This window comes from Phoxinus phoxinus, assembly GCF_949152265.1.
Source record: "Phoxinus phoxinus genome assembly, chromosome: 8".
Taxonomy (NCBI): Eukaryota; Metazoa; Chordata; class Actinopteri; order Cypriniformes; family Leuciscidae; genus Phoxinus; species Phoxinus phoxinus.
In genome coordinates, this window is record NC_136883.1 from 6,086,755 (window position 1) to 6,100,215 (window position 13,461).

Here is a 13,461-nt window from a genome sequence, read left to right on the forward strand (position 1 = left end):
TTTTTTTATGATAATGGGAGTTTTAGCCAGAGTGCAGAATTCAGTGAGCTGCGCTTTAGGGACTGACAAAAAGGGAGAGCTCTTCTCTTACTTTCTATTTATTACCCATTCACAATCTAAATACAAGTTTGGTTTTTCTACACTGCCATTGACAAACGTATATAAATGTATGATTGAATCGGAAACTGCTATAATTGACAGTGATACCCCAATAGACGAGACAAAATGGGGCAGCATTTTAATGAGAACCGAAAAAATTGATTGGTATTGCCGACTGCTGAAATTTTTGGTACTTTGACAACCCTAAAATCTATAACATTTTCTTGTTCTTTGTTTGGCAAGTTAACTGCTCCGCAAACTAGCTTAGCATACTTAGCCTTCCCTCTTAGCCTATACCCTAGGCAAATTTTCAGTTATATATTGTTGTACATATTATATGATCGGGAATTACAAACGATGACCATGTGGCATTATTTATTGGACAGACTGTATTGTTTTTGACCCTGGTCCTCTGCAATTCCCAGCCTAGATTTTGTTGTTGTTGTTGTTGTTAAACATTCTGTTTCACTGAGTAATATCATGTCGCATTGCAGAAGTAAAATATGTTGCAAATATTATTTCATGTTATTGTATATATTCGTATATCCTAATATCGTGTGTGGATCTGCTATATAGATATTGGTATCAGCCTTTCAATAAACCCCTATCAGCTCACAATCACGCTGCTAATAGGACGCTCATAGGTTTGTCATTCAACTCTCATCTCGCACCATTTTCTTAAAGGGGGGGTAAAATACTTAGTTTCAGTCAATCTCATGTTAATCTTGAGTACCTATAGAGTAATAGTGCGTCCTTCATATCTCCAAAAAGTCTTAAGTTTCATCATATTTCTAAAATAAAAATACAGCTTTCCGATTCTATCCGGAAAAAGCCGAGGTCCTTGATTCTGGGCGTGGGCGGAGCTATAGAGTCAAGCGGGAGCATCCACAACATACAAACTGCATCCACTGTTCTAGTAACACTGGGTTCTTTGGGAAGCTGAACAAGGTAAACTTTCCCTCACATCCCAAAACACACTTTTTTGGAGACATTCTTGACATCAACCATTCCTATTTAGCGCTGCTGATGATGATTTCCGGTAGTAGCGCGTCGATGAGCGCGGTCTTTCTCTCCTCTGGTCGACGTGTGCGTGAACACGCTTTTCCGAGAGCAATGCTCATATAAGGAGTTCCACTCTGGTCTACGTCATTAGATCTACGATAGAAAAAAAACAGTGTTGCAACCCGGAAGTATGATTTTCAGCACAGAAATTCTCTGTTATTCGTTCAAAATAACTTTTCAAACTTTGGCCATTATTAGCATGAGAATCCATCTCTTTAACACTGTAAACAACTCTGAATGCATGAAACACCATTGTACCCCCCCCTTTAACCAAATAAAATCTGGCAGCCACATTTATGAAGTTAAGTTGGAAAAGTCAAAGAGCTTGTTTTGGAAACAAACAATTTCGTCTGCCAGAGAGACTTAAGTGTAAGTGGACAGGCTGGGACAGAGGCGGCCATCAGACCCTTTCATTCTCCTCTCGCTCTTCTTTCTCCCCTCCCCACATTTCCACTGGCGCCGCGCTCAAATGTAGTTTGTTAAGCTGGGGCCAATGTCATAAAGCCTTCCCTGTGTGTGCGTCTGTGTGTGTGTTGTTAACGTTTAACTCCTCTGTCACACACTTTGGTCACAGTATTGACCCTGTATTGCCTACAGTACGGCTCTGTGTGCATGTGTGTGTGAGATTTATGTGTTTACGCAAGTATAAGAGCGGGTGAGAGGTGTAGTGTGTGTGTGTGTGTGTGTGTGTGTGTGTGTGTGTGTGTGTGTGTGTGTGTGTGTGTGTGTGTGTGTGTGTGTGTGTGCGTGCGTCTGTCTTAGGAGAGGGCCTAGAATTTTCCTAGTACTTTTCTCCTGCTCTCCTTTGGGCATTTGGAGCTATAAATATACCTCAGCATGCTAAAAATGTGCAACAGTGTAAGTTGTGTGTGTGTGTGTGCTTGCTTGTCTGTTGGAGACTTGCTCCTAGATTTTAAAACTACATGGATAAGAGTGTTGGGGTTGGTTTCTGCTAATTTCAAATTATTTTTTTTCTCAGTTAATAGTTATTTAATTGATTTATGCATTATTTTGCTGATGTGGAGGAAAAAGTGTCACAAAACTTTGTATAGCTGTACTTAGGGCCCTATGAAATCCATTTATTTTTTTCCCGAAATGTCATTTAAATTTTTTTACTTTTTTTTTTGTAGTCCGTTCGACTACATTTGAATGGTTAAATACAAATGTAGTTAATTAAAAATGATGAAACGTATGCAAAAAAAAATTTCTTTCTCAAATTCTGTTTGATTTATTTTTACCAAATTCTTTGTTTTCTGTTGTCATTTTTATGGATTCAATTTTAATGGTTTAAAAAAAAGTATAATATAAAAAACAAACATGTCTTCTTAATTGAATTCACATAAACAACAATTTTCATATGAAAAATAAAGTTTTAATAATAATTTATTATTAGTGTTAGTGTTATTCCATTCAGACTTCATTCAGCAAAATTCAACTGTACAACAGTAATATATTTCTGTAACAATTTCTTCAAGTTTTCAAAACTTTTAAAACTTTTATTTTGACGGGTTGCCGTGAAGACCTTTTGAATCTCGTTGTTTTTCTCAAATGAAACGGTAAAATGCTGATGTAGTGACTCTCAGCTCTGGAGATGAATTTCATACATTCATGTCATCTTATAGTGAGGCGGCAGAGGCTGAAAAACACTGCGAGCGTGCACACATGCTTCAGTGTGTGTGGCAAATTAAACCGTGCGTCTGCACCATTCACACACACGAAGACATGCAGAACACGCAGGATTTGTATTAAAATAGTTTTTGTGGTTTAATGTCTTTTGTATTGCATTGTCTTTGCAACACAATTGTTCAAGTGTGGCAAGAAAGGTTAGCTTATAGTTGCAGTAAGTGATTTTTGAAAAACGCTGTTGACATTTAAAATCACCAAAACAAACACACACCCCTAGGATTACACCCCTATCTTAATAGCTCCTCCTCCAAATTCACAAACATGCTATGCAACACTGGCACCTCCCCCCTAACGAGTGTATACGCCCCTTACTGCTGATTGGTTACAAGTGTGTTTTGGTGCTCAGTCAACTTTCAACAGTGTTTCTCAGAAATTCCTTACTGCACCTTTAAAGGCCTGATCACAACAAGAGCGATAACTTTAGTGATAGCTATATTAACGTCCACACCAACTGATAATAACATTCTATTTATTATGCATGCATAATAACGTTCTACGCACACTCCAATTATGTGTTCTGCTGCTTTAAATGCTCGAGCTCTTTACATTTGGGTGGATTCTGATTGGCTGTCAATGTCTTTATCATTCATTTACTGGAAAAAAGGTGTTCTGAAATTGTTCTGATTACCTCACGCAGACACACTAAAATTACAGAAACTGTAATGTTAAAACGGAGTCAGACAAAGATGGAGAGACTCAAGTAGAAGTGACAAAATGTAGAATGCAACAGGACGTCTCTGAATGGTTAGTTGATGAATTTATGATGTGGAGTTAACTATCTTCAATTAGCATATTCTGTCATGGTAATCTATAAATCGCTCGTATAGGAACTGTTGTGAGATGCACACAGAGTGACTTTCTATTGCATGTGAAAAGATGGATGCTAAAGTTTGAGCTGACTCACAAATATACTCTTAAGCCGCGTTTCCACCGAAATTACCCGGAACAATTTTTCCCAGGAACTTTTTTTGCCCCAGACCGGTTGCTTTCTGCGTTTACACCGCGGTCTAAAGTACCGGGAAGATTATAAACTGTGCGCGTCTGCTCCTCCCAGTCTGCGACGCACAGTAATCAGTTTTGAGCGCCACATTTATAATAAGTATGGAGGAGATTCAAGCTGTGCTGCAGTTGTGTTTGTGATGTATTGCGGACATTGAATGAGATGGCTGGGACGAACGCGCAGAACATTTCCTGTTACAATACGTTTAATAAAGCCTGAACCTCGTCGTCGGTCCAGTCCAGCTGTGTGTTTTTTTTTTGTCTTTTTTTAATTCCATATTTGCAGACAGACAACTCTTAATGCACGCAGCCACGAACCACAATAGATTTTTTAAAATGCCGGTTAAATTAGAATGCTGCGTGGAGTCCTCCAGTCAAAATGCGGCGTGAACACAACCAATCAGCATGTTCAGCGCACAAGTCCCGCCCCCGAAAGTTCCTGAACTTTTAAAAAGTACCACCTCGCCAGCAGGGACTTTCGGAGGGGGAAATATTTACCCGGAACTTCATTTAGACCCAGGTTCCTGCGGTGTAAACACACCAAGTACCACCCCAAAGTTCCTAGTTCCTGGGGAAAGTTCCCGCGGTGGAAACGCGGCTTTATACAACAACTCTTCCTCTTCTCAACATGGACTGCATGTTCCCGGGGGCGGGGCTTATGTACATTTTAGGGTTGGTGATGTCACTTACCCGGGAGGAATGTCGTGTAGTCCCTACCAGCCGTTTGTTGTAGTCCTTTTCTTCAAAAGCAAATATCTCCCTTTGCTTTGAACTTTGAGCGTTGTAACTTTGCAGATGTTGTTTATCATCTGAAAAGTGAAATCATACTTTGCCACCCCTTTAAATTAATTAGTGTGGCAAGCTACACTTTCATTGTAATAAACTGCACTTTATGGCCTTACATGTCAATTTACTTTATTGCTGTTATTTGGCACAGATTTGGGAGAGTTTGTCGATTGACACATATCTGATGTTTTTTTTTGCAGTTATTTGTTTGGTGGTGATTTGCTAGTTGTGTAATGTACTCATTTTTCACATCACACACAAACACACACACACACACACTCGGGAATGTCCATTCTGAATCTGTCTTGTGTGTCATCTGGGCTTTATATGCTGGTGGTCCCCTCATGACATCAGCACTCCCCAATCATCTCAGATGTTCATTTTGTTTCTGTCAAACAAAACTTGAATCTCTGGAAAGTTTCTTTGGCTAACGTCAGTTTCATGTTCTCAATTCAAATGCCATTTGCAAGAGACAAACTCCCATTTCGAGCTCTTGTTTTCTCATATCATCCTCTTTCTGTTTTGTCCTGGACTGTGTAAATGGGATCAAAGTGGGAAGCGGTAATAGCTGAGTTTTAAGAAGAAACGGTTGAAAAAAAAATCACGCTTTTCGCAGGGTTCTCTGGGTCATTCTCTTAAGATGTTCTCTGTTTTTCTCTGTCTGTCTTCTGCTCTCTCTCTCTCTCCCACATCTCACTTTTCCCTCTTTCTCTCTCTAATCTCCTTCTCTTTCACACAAACTGTTCATTGGTTTAGGAGGTGTGCATTTGTGTTCCTCTAAGACAGTTATGCAGACACACTGATGCAATTGCTGCTTTAAAGACTTCATGGTTAAATGCACACAACAAACTATGACAAATGTAACACAACTTTTTACACAGGAAGTTTAGGTGGGACATTTGTTCAAATAATTGCTGTCACAGGTGGTATCGGGGGAGGGGCATTCTCGTTTTAGAGAGCATTTGATTGAAGAAAAATCATCAATAGTTTGTTTTGATGGGATCTTTAATGTTCTAGGAATAAGAAACACATTAAAGCACTATTTGGACGGGACTGGTTTTCAATGGGGTCGTCAGAGCGATTTTAATCCCGTCAGAATTAGTGTTTTTCTCACACAACCTCAGTAAAAATTGCAAATGTCTGTGATTGCTGATGTTGTATTATTCTAACGCTTTTCCTCATGTGTTTTTTGACCTACCCGAGCTACCGTTTGCACACCAATCTTCGGCATGTTTTCATTTAGTTTCAATATGGATGGTATCCGACGAAAAAATTCATACAATCTATAAAAGAGCCAAATCACGGAAACTGCGAAGACTGCCCGTTTTAATACCAGTGTCAGGTAAGGGTAAGATACTTGTCTAGATTTCTCTGCTCACGTATGCAGGATTATTATAAACAGCCACTGCAATAAATTTGTGTTTAAAGTTATTTTTTTAAAATAATAAATTAAACTGAACAAATAAATTATAATAGATGAAGACATATAATATGTAATGCACGCACAGCACATGACCTTCTGTAACACCCACGTCTAGAAAACACACTCCCTGTCATAAACACGTTTAAACACAAACTCATGTTAGTCCCGTCAGAATCGGTACATGAAATCACAGACGTCGAGTGATAAGAATTGTAACCCAAACGTCATTTAGAAAACTAGTCCCGTCCAAATAGCCTTTAGTCTGTGTGAGATGAAATATTTTAGTTGATTGACAGCCCTCCCCATGTGAAAAAGTGTGCTTAATTGTATTGAATGTGCACTAGTGTACTTCAAATCTTAAAAGTATATATTTTTTAAAAACTTTACTTGAAGAAAATATAATACTGAATGAAAAGGCCAATTAAAAAGAGTTTCTAAACACACTTTAAAGGAATAGTTCACCCAAAAATTAAAATCATCCCATAATTTACCTTTTCAAGCCATCCTAGGTGTATATGACTTTCTTCATTCAGCCGAACACAATTGGAGTTATATTAAATAATATTCTGGCTCTTCTCAGCTTTGTAATGGCATTAAATAGAGTTTTTGAAGCGCATCCATCATAAAAGTAATGTAATCCACACGACTCCAGTGGATTAATAAATCCTTCTGAAGTGAAGCGATGGGGTTTAGTAAGAAAAATATCCATATTTAAAACTTAAACAATCACTGGCTTCCGGCTACGGCTGTATGCACTTTTACTAGCGAGTCGAGTTCTGGCGGAAGGGTGACCTCTGACCCGACGTATGATGTAGGCGTAGCTTAAAGCAACACTAAGGAAGATTTTTTCACCTTAAAATAATGTTTCCAAAATCGTTTCAGTGGTTCATCAAGTCGTAACAGGGTGAAAGGCACTTCTGCCACCACTTTGCGGTCCTTTATCTGCTATAACCACACTATGTAAGACTGCCAGATCAGGTCGCGTTTCTGTAGTTCTAATGAGACATAAGAAAACTACAAATTTGTCTTGCTTTACGTCAAGCGTTGCAATAGTCATTATTTTGTTTTTATTCATTTCTGATGTCGCAATGCATCATACTTTATAAAATCATGCATCATACTCTACCTTGTCTGTGGACATCGTTCATTCCAAAGCCGGTGCTGAATAAACAGCGAGCGTGCGTGCGACAGTAGCTGCGGTAGGCTAAATTATTTATGACAGCGGTAATGGACAATTCCGCTTCCAAACTGTAGGACGACCGCAGAGGAAAAGTTCCTTGGTGTTGCTTTGAGCTTAGATGAGAATTGATGAACGCGGAAGCACAGAGGATAGAGCAAAACAAAACACTGGTCACGAAATAGAAGTCTAAAATGATACGTTTAAAGATAAATGTTGGAGGATTTCGATATAAGAGAAAAGGAGCTACGTCTTACGTCGGGACAGAGGTTACCCTTCTGCTGGAACTCGACTCTCTTGTGTGTACGGCTGTTGCCAGTGATTAAAGTAAAATTCTAATTTGCACGATTTGACGTGATAAGATAAGCGATCGTTAGATTTAATCAGCACAATTTACTGCAATGCTATTTTTCCCTTAGTTGGTCAGAACAAAAGTGTTTTTGTTACTTACTTGTTCAGATGACATTTTACGGTGAAAATTCTTATGTTGGTCATACTTCCAAAAAAGTTTAATCTGTGATTGGGAATGCCAGTATCTACACCGGCGCGGTGACTGACAGCCGCACATTCTCCTCAAAACATTGGATTCATCCGCGCTGTGCCGTGCCGCAGCACAACCCACCAAGTTGATAATTCCGCGAATAACTGCAATTGCAGATTTCGAACAGAGATGGCGACGAAGAGGAAAAACTACGGACTGCAGCTTTAATATTACATTTAAAGTTAATATATTTTAAACTGACCAGGCTACTTACAGTAAGTGGGTTTATAAAAAACAAGATCTCTAAAGTTCAGCTAATTGCATCTAATATAAATTTTAAATATGATACATTTTCATTTAATTGCAATGAACACGCAATTAAGTGTCTGAAAACGTTGCACTTATGTATATTCTTTTAAAGTATAGGCTGTAAAAAAGTAAAAATGTTTCACTAGGGACTATATGTATAATCATCAGCTTGCCACCTTTCTCTCTAGATACTGGCATTGGCATCAGCCATTAAAAAAAACATATCGGTCAATCACTAATGCTAATGATTTTAGTTAGTGCAGTCAACATGACCTGTCCACACTAGAAGATGAGCACAAAGGGTGATGCGATACATTATCATGAGAGAATTTCCTCTTAGAGTTAATGAGTAATGAACACTGTGTGTGTTTTAGTTAATGACTAAATTATGTCCAGCAGGTTGTGTGTGAGCTAACGCCTCTGAAACGATAATTTAATGGGAAAGGGGTTTTTTTTTTTTTATAGAATACTTGTTACCTATTTTACAGTTTTATGTGCAGCGATGACAATCAGTAAACCATTTTCAGATTAATTCCTCTGATAAATATAAACACTAACTGTATTTGTGGTGCGACTATTTTTTCTTTTTTTTAATTAATAATGTTTGAGAAAAAAAAATACAACAAACTGAGTGTTTGTGCTACAAACATAAACACAGTACTGTATATAGAACCGGCCAGAGCACCTTAGCAACCACACAACATGTGTAAAAACACTCAGAGCCACTTAGCAACAGCACAACAACACATACAATCCATTTCAAACACGTCACAACAATGTGCAAAAACAGTTTAAAACACTGTATGTGTTGCACAGTAACACAACAATGCATAAAAACATTCAAACCTCCCTTACAACCACACAAGTGTAACAATCTCAAAAATAGCATAAATTTTTTTTGAGGAAGTCTGGAAGTTTGAGGTAGTTGTAGTGTAGACTAAGGAAGTCTACACTACAACTATAACGAGACAGAGGAACAATAATCATTGGAATCGCCTTCAGAATGATTTTTACCAGCTGATGAATAATAAAAACAATGACAACCAATCAGAATCCAGCTGACTTTAAAGAGCTTTAGCATTTAAAGCAGCAGAAGACATAACTATGGCGCACGTGTAGAATAAACAATGTTATCATCCCAGTTTTGCACTGGCAAACACCACTCACATCTTCTTCAGAAAATGTTGAAATCTAACTATTTTCGCATATCCATTTGGTGCCGCTGTGGCACAGAAATGACAGACAGAGAAAGAGAAAGGGGAAAAGCGCATTATTTGAGACCGAGAGGAAGAAAGGGTGTAAATAACTCTCGATGGAGGAAGGAGAGGGTGTTTGTAAACGGCAGTAAGTGGAAAAAGAAAGTGTCCCGTTGAAGAGACGGAGAGTGTGATGGAGGCAGCGAGAGGGGCTGAGGTGTGCTAGTGAGGGGGTGTGAGAGGGACCGAAAATGTTTCATTTGTTTTTGAGGTCAATAGCTTGAATACCTCTGGGATGGAAATGTGTGTGGGACCCCGTTAGCATCACAGACACACTGACTGGAAGAGTTTGTGTGCCTGTGTGTGTGTGTGTGATACATTAGAGATGCACCGATTGCAATGGTCTTGGCTGATTCCGATTTCCGTTTTTTTTGTAAGTGTGTCCTGCTGATACCGATTTTGACGATTAATATTTTCTTTCTAAGAACTATAATTGACAGCATATACAAACAAAAATCTACTAATTTTCAATGCAACATTTTATTTTCATAAAAAAACTAAAAGTCAGTAATAAAATAAGAACAAATAAACAAATTGCAAACAACATCACAAGTAAATGCAATTGAAAAAAGAGATATGAAATAAACACTTACGTTTTTCACGTGGGTCTAACAGTAGGTTAGTATTCAGGTAAGAAATAAAGTAAATAACACTGGATAGTCTTCATTGTAAAAATTAAACACTGATTAATGCTTTGATTAGTATGACAGACAACAGCAGGAATATTAGACTGCTGTCACTTTAAGAGCTGCACGGATCCAGTATACTGTTACACAACATGTTATCTTTCTCAACTATTATTTACGTTCCAAGACGTAGCCTGGCTCCGCCCTCCAGTTCCGCTCAATTTTTATTTTCCTTCAGTACTACGTTTGGGTTTGTGGTATATTCGCGGGTTTTCTCCGGTAAATATTTTACCGGTCCAATCAGGGAACAGAGGGAGTGGCTGAGAACGATGACGTTGAGGTCGTGTGCTAGTTTGAGTTGAAGTTTCGTCACGACCAAACGTTAGCGATTGGTTATGGCAGATCCAATAGTTTTAAACTTCAACAGAGTACCCACCTACAAGGAAGTTAATGCTTGTCAATGGAGAGAGGCCAGACTCCCTGTACAAATGAAATGTACGAGAGTCTGGTAGGACCAGGCTAGCCAAGACGGGCATTTTTACATAATTTTGTGTGAAATTGACCATTTAAGTGCAGTAAGCCACTCATTTTGGTACTTGGGACTCACAAGCTGTTTGACAGGCGGCTTTATGTATGCACCACTTATATAGATTGATGGTGTGAGTGCGAAACCTGTGGGATTAAGTCAAATTATGTGCAATACAGTATAATCACTATTTAATCGGAGCGAATGAAACGAGTGAGTGAGAGGAGGCGGGTGCGTCACTTCGTTCGTTATTGCCTGTGCTGCTGGCAACACATGGCCCGCGAATGCGGTAAATCGGCTGATTTCTGTCCCTGGCCGGTTGATCGGTGCACCTCTATAATACGTTCAGTATGGTGTACCACAAGGCTCAGTACTAGGACCGCTGCTGTTCACTCTGTACATGCTACCATTAGGAGATATCATTAGGAAACATGGACCGCCTGTGAATTTTGGTTTGAAGTACAATTGAAAATGCTAGCTTTTAGGGCCGCACGATTAATCGAAATATACCGGAATTGCGGTATTACAACCGTCAGCAGCTCATGATCCGCCGGTGTTTTTAGCATCTCAGAGCGGCTCGGTTTGCTGTAAATGCTGCTCCACACGAACCCCATCTCTGCATCTGGTCTGAGTTTAGGTCACTTTAACGTGCATTTGGGAACGCAACATGTTCACACCCAACCATCTTCCCAAACTAGTAATGAGAAGCGCTTATCACCAAAAGAGAAGCAAAATGAAAGTTTGAGAGTTTAATGTTTGAAAATGAAGAATTTATTTATTTATTTATTATTATTTAGCCTTATTTGTGTATAATCACAAAATGTTGCCCAAATTGTGCAGGCCTACTAACAAGCACAGCAAACCTAGATTCTTTTTTATCCCCAAATCATGCGGCCCTATTAGCTTTTAGAATCTGGAAAACAAGACTGATTCCTTTCGATCATTCCCATGAACGCTGGTGTGTTTTGTTCAATAGGTTTCAGGGCGTCCTGTTCAGACCTGTATGTATGACATGTACCGCATGCCTCTCCTACACGTTCTACATGACAGACCTGCAGCGAGCGCATGGGAACTCCCTCAACACAGACACATGCAGGACAGGTCTACAGGTTATGGACACAGGCAGGTGGCTGCTGGGATTGTGTGCAGTTTCTCTTCATTCACATGAGAGAAACCCGGTCCTTCACACATTTCAGCCCCTGGCAGCTGTGCTGAGAGCCATGAGACGTGTGTATGCGTTTTTACGTGTGTATTTGTTCTGGGTCTACAGTAACTCTTGGAATGTGGTCAGTTTGTTTTAACTCCTGTTTGTCCTCTGTAAATATGTCTTAAAGTCGACATGAAACGGAAGTTTAGATAGTCTTTTCTTCTCTAATGTGACATATATATCTGAGTGAAACGGCTTCTGGATTGAAAAAACGCAGGGCGGGATTTGATTTCGTCCTTCAGGAATTGATTGGACGGTAGGAAGTTGGGCATAACTAAATGGAGGCAGGTCTGAATGGCAGTTTGCAGTGAATTGTGGAGGATATACTGTATAACACCACCCTCCGTCGAGACGTACACCGCCGGTCAAAAGTTTTGGATCGGTAAGGTTTGTAATGTTTTTAAAAGAAGTCTCTTCTGCTCACCAATGCTGCATTTATTTATGTAAAAATACAACAACAAAAAACTGTAATATTGTTAAATACTATGACAATTTAAACTGTTTAACTGTTTTCTATTTTAAAATGTAATTTATTCTGTGATCAAAGCTGTGATCATCATTACTCCAGGCTTTAGTGTCTCATAATACTTCAGAAATCAATCTAATATGATGTTTTGATGCTAAAAAAAACATGTATTATTATTACTTTTGTTTTTCAGGATTCTTTGATGAATAGAAAGTTAAAAACAGCATTTATTTAAAATAGAATCTTTTGTAACATTATAAATGTCTTTACAGTAACTTTTGATCAATTTAATTCATCCATGATGAATAAAAGTATTGATTTATTTTATTTCTTTCCCCCCAAAAAATGAAATATAAATTCTTACTGACCCCAAACGTTTGAACGGTAGTGTTTAATGTTACAAAAGCTTTCTATGTCAGATAAATGCTGCTCTTTTGAACTTTCTGTTCATCAAAGAATCCTGAAATAAAAATGTAAAAAACTGTTTTCAACATTAATAATAATGAGAAATGTTTCTTGAGCATCAAATCGTCATATTAAAATGATTTCTGAAGGATCATGTGACACTGAAGACTGGAATAATGATGCTGAAAATTCAGCTTTGATCACAGGAATAAATTACACGTTACTATATATTCACATAGAAAACAGCTGTTTTACATTGGAATAATATTTCACAATATTACTGTTTTTTTGTTGTATTTTTAGTCAAATAAATGCAGGCTTGGTGAGTAGAAGAGACTTCTTTTAAAAACCTTAAAAATAGTCCTGATCCAAAACTTTTGACTGGTAGTGAATGTCATGAAGGGAACGAGGTTAGCATATTTGATTAAATATTATGAGGGGCATATGCATTTAAAAAAAAATAATGTGCACGAATAAATCATTTATTATGCACTGCAACATTGTGTAAAAAAAGAATAGTCAAATTTGATTTCGCACATGAATGCAGTTTTTAAACAGCCTTTTGTCTTTGGGGGCTGTTTGCTTTTGCTAGTCAGTGGCCAGACTAGAGAGCATTTTATTGGACAATAATGGACACGCCCCTGAGTGCAAGATGACTCATCAGCTCATGTCCAGAAGTGAAATACTGTCAATTTTAAATGGTTATATGCCATGCTAAGGTTTAATTTACTCACATTGTCAGAGTAAATCACCATATAGATTACCTTTAGGATATATGTAAAAGCGTACATTTTCTAAGTAGTTAAACATTTAATGAAAGATATAAATATTGCCGTTTAAGTTCTCACAAGGTGTCTTAATATTTTCTACATTTGCAAAGAAAGAAAGAAGGAAAGAAAGAAAGGGAGTGGGAAATGAGAAAAGGAGAGAAAGAGCGAGGATAATAATTGTTT

General features: G+C 38.2%; 1 protein-coding gene across 8 annotated transcripts in view; it reads left to right on the forward strand.

The window, feature by feature from the left end:
• bcl9l (bcl9 like) overlaps positions 1–13,461 on the forward strand; it is a 52,019-nt gene that overhangs the window by 21,919 nt on the left and 16,639 nt on the right. The window contains exon 1 of one of the 8 annotated variants that reach the window (XM_079620406.1): positions 12,895–12,918. The exons of the other annotated variants lie outside the window; for them this stretch is intronic. The gene's annotated coding sequence lies outside the window, so the exon portion shown is untranslated. Of the gene's footprint in view, positions 1–12,894; positions 12,919–13,461 lie in introns of those variants that run through there. 8 annotated transcript variants of the gene reach the window in all.